The sequence below is a fragment of the Abramis brama genome (genome assembly GCF_963993115.1).
Source record: "Abramis brama genome assembly, chromosome: 2".
Taxonomy (NCBI): Eukaryota; Metazoa; Chordata; class Actinopteri; order Cypriniformes; family Leuciscidae; genus Abramis; species Abramis brama.
In genome coordinates, this window is record NC_139964.1 from 19238621 (window position 1) to 19248157 (window position 9537).

The 9537-nt window shown below is 35.7% G+C and overlaps 1 long non-coding RNA gene across 1 annotated transcript; it reads right to left on the reverse strand.

Moving 5' to 3' along the window:
- Positions 1–6363: 6363 nt before the first annotated feature.
- LOC311077860 lies at positions 6364–6864 on the reverse strand. The gene is made up of 4 exons (XR_014605012.1): positions 6792–6864; positions 6657–6698; positions 6527–6570; positions 6364–6443 (listed from the first exon to the last, which is right to left on the reverse strand). It is a non-coding gene; the product is annotated as an uncharacterized lncRNA (long non-coding RNA).
- Between the last annotated feature and the right edge of the window lie 2673 nt (positions 6865–9537).

Consider the following 9537-nt stretch of genomic DNA (forward strand, 5'->3'; position numbering starts at 1 on the left):
TATACTCGCGGAAACGCCATATTTGGGGATTAACCCCATAATGGCTGATCACATCACCACATTGTTTTTAGTGACTGAAAGTGTTGAACATCGTGGGAAGAAAAGAATATGGTCAAAAGCAGAAGTTGCTGCTGTGATACGGCATTTTAAAATCCACATAGCCAAAGGCCATTTGACCACAAAATCTGAGTGTCTTCAATGCAAATCTGCTGAAGAGCATGTGCTACAAAACCGGTCAGTACAAAACATTAGGGATTTTGTGAGAAACAGGTATAACAGCCAAAAGGAGAAGTCAGTATAAAAGTGCATGAGTGCTGGTCATGAAATGCAGCCATAAGCTATTACATTTTGTAAGACTGTTTTAGCTTATTTTATTATTTTTAAATGTTGCTGTCTTCTGGGTTATTTACACTTCACTTCTTTGTTGATGTGACTGGTTTCCTATGAGATGTTCCAGTTTCTGTATTCAGTGTAGCTGATTTCTCATTTGTTGTTGTTTTTACCACCAATTTGTTGTTATTTGTTGTCGTTTTCCACCAATGCAATAACTGTGAACTGGACTTTGCATCGCTGCAGCACACACCATTATACACATTTTTCCTGGTTTCTAATGATTCTTCACATCATAGCCTATACAATTTTTTTTCTTGTTTGTTATTTGTCCATGTGCCCTGTTTACAAAATATGCTATTGTTGATCTCACTTAATTAGTGTATTATTCATATTTTCCACAATGCAATAACTGTGAACTGGACTTTGCATCGCTGCAGCACACACCATATATACAAATTGTTCCTGGTTACTAATGATTCTTTGCCTTGTACAATTTTTTTTCTTGTTTGTTATTTGTCGTTGTGCCCTGTTTACAAAATATGTGTTGATCTCTTGCACTCCATGAAATTGCACTGTCGATTGATGCTGTAATCTCGTTGACAATAAATTATTATTATTATTATTATTATTATTATTATTATTATTATTAGTTTCAAAGGGATAGTTCACCCAAAAATGAAAATTCTGTCATAATTTACTCACTCTCAAGTTGTTCCAAACCTGTATGAGTTTCTTTCTTCTGCTGAACACAAAAGAAGATGGAAGAGTGAAGAATGTTGGTAGTCAAACAGTCGCTGGTAGCCATTGACTTCCATATTATTATTTTTTTCTGACTATGGAAGTCGATGGCTACCGTCGACTGTTTGACTTCCAACATTCTTCACTCTTCAATCTTCTTTTGTGTTCAGCAGAAGAAAGAAACTCATACAGGTTTGGAACAACTTGTGAGTGAGTAAATTATGACAGAATTTTCATTTTTGGGTGAACTATCCCTTTAAATGTTGTATCTGCATTGTTGGCAAGATAAGTGTATTGCTGTTCACATTGTTTTAAAGCACTTCAAATTAATTCAAATATTAAATACAAAACATTAACATGGTTAACTTTTTTTTGTTTTGTTTTTTTACTCAACTGCTTAGTTGCCACCCCTCAGAGGCCTCTTTAATGAAGGGGAGGTATTGTTTCTTTATTACCAGCGAGGATGTTTCATTGAAATCTTATGGTACTAAGTTGTTGAAAACCTGCAAAGATGATCAGAAGGCAGTTACATGCTTCTGACCCTGATCCAATTAATACTGTAGCACTACTACAGGGATAGTTAAAGGGATAGTTCAAAAATGTAAATTGTCATTTACTCTCCCTCATGACTTAACCGATTGAATTCAGGCTTTCATTCACATACAAACATTGATCATTGAACATACATAGGAGTTCAACTGTACCTGCTTGATGCACAGGAATGAACCTCTTTAAATTAAGGTGAAGGTCAGAGTAATGGAAAGGTGAATTGCTACAACATAAACTAAGCCCTAACCCTAACCCTACCCCACACCCTGACAGGCTACTTTAGTGACAAATCATAGACCTTTCTCCACACCATTACTCCAGCCTGCAGCCACTCTAATTAAGGGGCGCGTTGAGGGAATCCTCTCAAATGTGCCCATTTTGAGGTATGAGACTTGCACTGTTTTTGTTTTTTTATTGTAGAGTAACCTCTTATTTTACTACTTCAAAACAAAAATGAGAATTCTTCCTGTTACAAAAAGATCTGTATTTTATATTGAGTTTCTAGTCAATCTGGTATATTTTCTCTGCTACTCGTCAGTGCTTTTATATTAAATAATCTTAATTAGGCAACATAGCAGATCAACTGAGGAGGTAATTTATTCAACTTTGGAGAAATTGATGAAAAGGTTTAGTAGATGGATATGGTTAATCTTGATTTACAGAAAACAAATTATACTGTATCTGATAGTCTGGAAAATACAGTTACCCCATATATCCTATGTAGATTTTGTTGGAAAGTTGGTTAGACCCATAGGAGGTGAAAATTCATCTCAAGTCATCTTTATTTTTATAGCGCTTCATACAACTTAATATTACAACAAACTTAACAGGTAGAATGCAAAGGTTTGCAATGTTATTGCTGCCAATATTATATATATAATTAAATGAAAAGTCTAAAAAGCCAGGGGTGTCTAAAGTGTGTCCTGGAGGGCCACTGTCCTGCAGAGTTCAGCTCCAACCCCTATTAAACAGCTAAATCAGCGAATCAAGGCATACTAGAGTCCTCCAGGCAGGAGTGTTGAGGCGAGCTGGAGCTGAACTCTGCAGGACACGAGTTGGGACACCCCTGCTCTGTGATAATATTCGTGTTTGCAAAGTGTCAGAAAAAGCAGCTGCACCTTGTCATCTCCTCATTCTGACATTATATGGCTTCACTTTCAGTCAAACATGGTATGATCACTCTACATGAATCCCAGCGTAATCAACAAAGTGGCAGTGGCAGCTGATTAAAGGCATTCATTATGACACTACACTTGGTGATATTGATATGGGTGCATTCTCTTGTGTTTCTTCAGTTTTCTTTCTGTAAAGATTTGATAGGGACGGTCTCAGGACAGGAGGCCTCTTTTATTTGGTTTGGCAGTCCACTGTTGGGTTATGTGACCCATTAGCTGGATATGTTTTGTGTAGTGATTGTTAACTTTCATGTCAAAGACACGTCATAGTCCCAGTAAACCCATCTGTCTTTGCAGTGCAGTGTGTAGTCATGTTTCTTTGTATATGTTAATGAGCTGTGATGTCATTGTGACATCACATAGTCCTTGTAATCCATTTGTCCTCATAATCCAGTTTTTTGTCTTCTAGGACACATGTCCTTGTAAGTCAGCAAAAAATCAGGGTGCCATGTATCTAGTTTTATAAGGTGTAAATAAATAATAGAGTTTGAGTTTTGAAGCCATGATTTTTAAAAGCATTTCCATTTTTATTTGAAAGCTCTAGCATAAAAGGAAGTCATAGACCCCCTAAACCACCTTTTTTTCTGGTTCGAAGAAATTGTCCTTATAAGTCATGCTTACCTGTATGTGTGTGTGTGTGTGTGTGTGTGTGTGTGTGTGTGTGTGTGTGTGTATGCATGTATAAACATCATTAACTCTTTCACCGCCAGCATTTTTTTTTTTTTACTACATCCAGATCAGATTCAGAACGATGATCAAAACACAGATGCAGTAGGTCAAGTCCATCAACAGCCCTAAAGCTCTTCCTGGGTCCACATTTCATTCAGTAACATTAGGCAGTTTTGATTTATATGCTGTTTAATGATGATGATCGCATTATTTTACATTTTCATCTGCTTGCATATGAGATCGCATGTTTCTGCTGCTTCTCCTGTGTTTTGATCAGGAGATTGTCTTTCAGAAGATGTGTAATAGCGCCCCCTACCGTATAACAGTGAGAACACGGAAATTTCAATGGTGAGGAAAGAGTTAAAATGTAAAACAATTACACTTCTACAAGTAAATATAACCAACACTGTCCAATAACTATCAGTTATCAAAAATATCCTATGATTGACCAATCAGAGGCTCCGGTACTCAGTGATGAAGCTGGACAGGAAGTGTGTGAGTATGTTGTCTCTCACACACAACACACACACACACACACACACACACACACACACACACACACACACACACACACACACACACACACACACACACACACACACACACACACACACACACACACACACACACACACACACACACGTTTAGCATCATTTCATCATCATAAACAGGTACATGCCCTCATCCTTCCCTCGTTGGTCAAAATGACCTGAAGCCCTAAAATTATATTTATTTATTTATTTATTGTTTGTTTGTTTGTTTGTTTGTTTGTTTGTCCAGAAAGCTCATTATATTTCATTTTGGTAATATTTTTTTCTATTTTTTAATTTAACATTTTTTTTATGGAGATTTATTTTTATTTTATATGTTACCTTTAAATTACTAGATTGAATCAAAATATAAATAAATAGTAATTTAAGCACATTCCTCACATTCTTTCAACTTAAATTCAAAATAACTCACACTTTCATGCCTAAACGTTTTAATTCAGCTCAAAATATCTTCCATCGGGTGTCTTTGCTGACCTCTTGTGGAATAATAATAATATAACATGATATTTCATGACTCTTGCCACTAGATGGCCTTATAGCTCTATATGGAGCAACTGAGCTCTTTCCCCTGGGTCCTACAGTCACTTCAGTATTCATTCAGATACAATATTGTAGACATTATAATAAAAAAATGTTGGTAAAGTTGTAGCATTTTTTGTTTGAATTTTGAGCATTTTTAGGTTTTTCTATGTGTCCTGAAGCATTCCTCGCATCCCATTCATTCCTAAGAGGTCAAATTTACCTGCGAGGGAAGTACTACATTTCAACAACACAAAACACAAAACTCCTCGAATCCATTATATATTTCTTTTTCTATTTTTCAATGCAATTGTTTTTTGTGGAGATTTTTTGTTATTTTATATTTTAAATTACTTATTTTAAATTACTAGATTGAATCAAAATAGTAATTTAAGCACATTCCTCACATTCTTTCAACTTACATTCAAAATAACACACTTTCATGCCTAAACGTTTTAATTTAGCTCAAAATATCTTCCATTGGCTGTCTTTGCTGACGAAATAATGCCTTTATTTCTGTCATACATCTACAGAAGTTGTTATTGAGATGTTTCATTTGCTTTAGTTGGGATGCTGACCCTTGGCTTTTTCTAACAATAGTATTTTTTTGCAAGCCACACTTGTTGTTTGTGAATGCAGTTTGTTGTGTTGATTATGATAAAAAAAGTCACTATATAGCTTGTACATTCACTAACATTATTCAGAGTTTAATTCTGTATAAAAGTGTTAACTTGCTACCACTTTGAAACTACATGAATTATTTTGAATTACAATTTGTTTAACACATCATGCACAACCAAAGAAACAGAGCGACACTTTTTGTATTCACACTGCAGTGCATGCTGGGAGTTTTCTACTATCCTGGAACCCAGCATGCATTGTGACATGAAACTTTTGATTGTCACCATTGTTGAGATTCATGTGCTGATTGTTGATGTCTGTGTGTGTCTGAGTTAAAGAGGTGTTTGAAGTGTTTTAATGCACTATTTGATTTCAATGTTCTTCAGATTAAATGTTTAGATAAACATTGCTGGATCTCATGTTGTAAATTTACAGGTATATGATTAAAAAAATTAAGCACCCATAAATTCAAAGCTTATACACAGAAAGAGATCAAAGAATCAGACATGTCCAGAATGATTATGGCATCATGGCAACAGACAAAAACACCTGATCATCTTCCTCTTGGTGTTTTCTTGCCATAACAAATGTGTTTCATAAACTCATTGTTACAGCAGACAGAGAGAAACTTATAGTAGTCATAGAAAGTCAAAAGCCCTAAAGCAAACACTGATCTCCATCATGGTGACAACAAACTTTATTATTTTCAATAAAACATCAACAACTAAATATCTGTTAATTCTCAAAAATAAATTTTGTACATGTATAAAATAAATAACATTACACTGGTTTGTAAACTGGTTTCACACTCAGTGTGTCTGGAAGTCAATTGTAGTTTTTGTGTTTCTCTTTTTTCTGTTCTTGTTTCTCTGTCCTTCAGTGATTCTGCTTATCAGGTGTTCATCAGTGTCTCAATTCACTTCTTTTCATTCACTCTGTCAAGTGGACTATATTAGTGAACTAATATAGGGAATAGTGAATGAGGGTATAGTGTGTGATTGTGAAAACAGCCTCTGAGTGTCGACTTTGAGCGCTCTTAATTTACAGTATATTCCTGTAGGCTAGTTTTATTTTCTACAGTATATTTACTGTTTTAAGGGAAAATGGTATGATATTGTCAGAATTTGGCCTTTTTTTACAGCACGGGTTAACAGTGTGTTTTAAGGATAATCAGTAACAGATATTTGATATATTCCCATCATGCACTGCTTCCTCACCTGTCCGACAGTGACGAGAGCTCCTCTGCTGGACGCCATAGTGGCTCCTGAGAACAGCTTCCTGGTTCCCTCTGAGAGAAAAGCATGTTTAGAGAGAGACATTCACACATGTACAGAGGTTAATGACAGTCAGAGATCCAGAAGTGTGCTTTACCTTCCCGCCAGACCCTGAAGAGTCCGTCCAGCGCGTGTTTATAGCTGCGACACACACACAGATGATTCAGGTAAATCACATCATGACTGTCTGGAGTGTAAAGACTGTTTTTAGATCGAGACACACTCACTTTCTCCTCTGCTCTGCAGGAAGCTTCATATCGTTCTGCATCCTGAAGACATAAACAACATGAAGTAATCACCAGAAGACACACAGATGAGCTAAAAAACACACACATCAGTAACACAAACCACTCAATACACACCGAACGTTCACCATGTCTGCTGGAGTCCCGATGAAGCCGCCGGTGAATCCTGCAGAGAAACACAGACTGTGAGAGGATATCGCAATATATTTAGAGTTATATATGCATTGAGGTTATAGTCGTTACCTAAAAATAAACATTTACATTGCTTAAAATAAAATTTTCTAGATAATAAAGGATATTAATATTAAAAACTTTAAAGTTTATCTTTAGTTTATATATATATATATATATATATATATATATATATATATATATATATATATATATATATATAAACTAATAAAAATGACAAAAAAACAAGACAAAATTACAACAAAAACTTTTCCCATAAATTTGTAAAACTGCAATTGTTAGGCCGAAGAAAAACAGCCTTGATTGTTCTGTGCTCAGGAACTACAAGCCAATCTCTAATCAACCATGTCTTGGCAAAACAATTATAAAGAGAGTGTCCATACAGATTAATAACTCTCAACACCAATAAACTTAGAGAGATATTTCAGTCTGGCTTTCGGGCGAAGCACAGAAACTTGATTAGGGTTTTAAATGATCTGAACATTATTTGGGACTCAGGAAACTTGGTAATCCATAATCTTTTAGATCTCAGTGCTGCTTTTGACACCGATGACAACTTGATTGCCAAGTTTCCTGAATAGCACTTCAGATGTATTAAAACAGGTTTAACGTGTGCTGAAGGGTGGAGCACATAAACAAACAAAAGAATATTCAGCATTTTTGTGTCACAGATCAATATGTTTGTGAAGTGAATGAAATGAAATATCTCACATGTGTTTGGCATAAAAAATAATTATAAATAAAAACAGCAAGAGAAAAGCTAATGTTAAAAAGCCAATTCAAACTGCCTAACACAAGCAAACACTAATCACAATACCGGTGACATCAAACTAAACTTATTTTCAGTAAAATATCAAACATCTAAACCTAATGTAGATTTCCTGTCCCCTAAAGCAGCATTACTCAGGACATCGAGAGCTGATCCTAAAATACCACTGGCCTTTAATATAAAAGTTCAGCATTTACAGCCTTTTATTCCCACTGTCCATGTGAAATACGTCAGTACAGTTCTGGAAAACAATTAACACACACATCCAACTCTATTAATTTAACCTTAAATTGAAATATGTACAAAATAAAAATTTTATAAAAAAAGTCAAACAAACACTTATTTTACACAAAATTAGATTAAAAATGTATATCATAATTTGACAAGGTTGTTTTGGTTTAGATTTGGGAAAGACAAAATTATTTCAAGGATTATTATGTTGATATTGTTAAAATGGTCAAATATTAACCGATTTATCAGACGTAACATCTTCACAAGGTCTCGATAGAATTTGCAATAAATAAGCATTTATATGTTGATAGTGTTAAAATGGCCAAAGATTATCCAAATGATCAGATATACACTTAACAAACATTCATTGCAATTTGACAAGTGTGTGTCGGTAGATTCTGGAACACACAAACTTATTTACAATGACCAAATATTGTCTGACAATAAACATTCTGTAAAATTTGACAATGTGCGGTAAAGTAGGTTTTATGTTGGACATTCGTTAGACATTCGATCTTTTCTTCAGCATTAATTGATATGTGATGGCTTAATAGCATGGATGATGCTGTATCTCGTTACAAGGGTTGGTGAATAAATTACAGGTGGTGTGACATCATCAGGTCACATGACCAGGAAGTTATATAGATTTGTATTTTTCAAAAATGCATTAAAATCATAGACAGTGAAAGAAATGGACACAGCGACCCCATTGGATTCAACGGAGAAAAGTGAAGTCAATTAGAAGCTCTCACTTCCTGATGGCTGAGCGTACTGCGCAGACTCAAACTGAGCTTGACGACGTAGATGTGACGTGAGCAACCCGTCTGTCTTCTAGTAGCTGTGCCAAGAGAAATCTGAATCATTCCCTTCCGAAACTTGCAGAGACGGAGAGCTTGAGTAGGAGGTGTTCATGATCTAGGAGCAGGAGAAACTTTTGCTAAGTTTTCTGATTAATTATTTTGTCATTTTTCCTCCACGTCCCCCCGATTGCCCGCGAGCTTCTCCTCCTGTCCATGCGGTAATCTCTCTACTGTGCGACAGAGAGTCGCGTGGCTGTGACGCAATCGTTAGCCTATTATTACAAAAACTGCTTCTATGGGGCCATAACGTAAGATACAAGGTAATGGAGCCTTTTATACATTTTTCGTGTTTCTTTAGAAATAAATAATGGAATAATAAAGTCTTTAAACGCCTCAGATGTAAAGTTATTCGCTGTGACGCCAAAATGAATGGGAGTCAATGGGATGCTAACAGCAGGTGGGGGTCCGCTAATCAATGGCGGCGCCTGGGGAAGCTTCAGTTTTTTCTGAAAGATTACCCCCTTGTTAAAAATAGACGAAATAACATTTTCAAAATCCAAGTTGTGTATGTGTTACAAGGGTTAGTGAATAAATTACAGGTGGTGTGACATCATCAGGTCACATGACCAGGAAGTTATATAGATTGGTATTTTCACTGGTGAGTCAATGTTGAAATGCCGGCTGGGCTGCTCAACATCAGGAAGTGAAGTGAACCTTGGTGGAGCTCATATGGATTCTTCACACACGTGAGTAGATGTTAAATCTATAGGGTCTCCAGTCATGTATTAGTGTTCATAATGGTCATAGTTTTATATGACACTTTTATAATTTGTTCAGTTGTGTTTAGTATGTTGACATTGGTGTTGTGTTG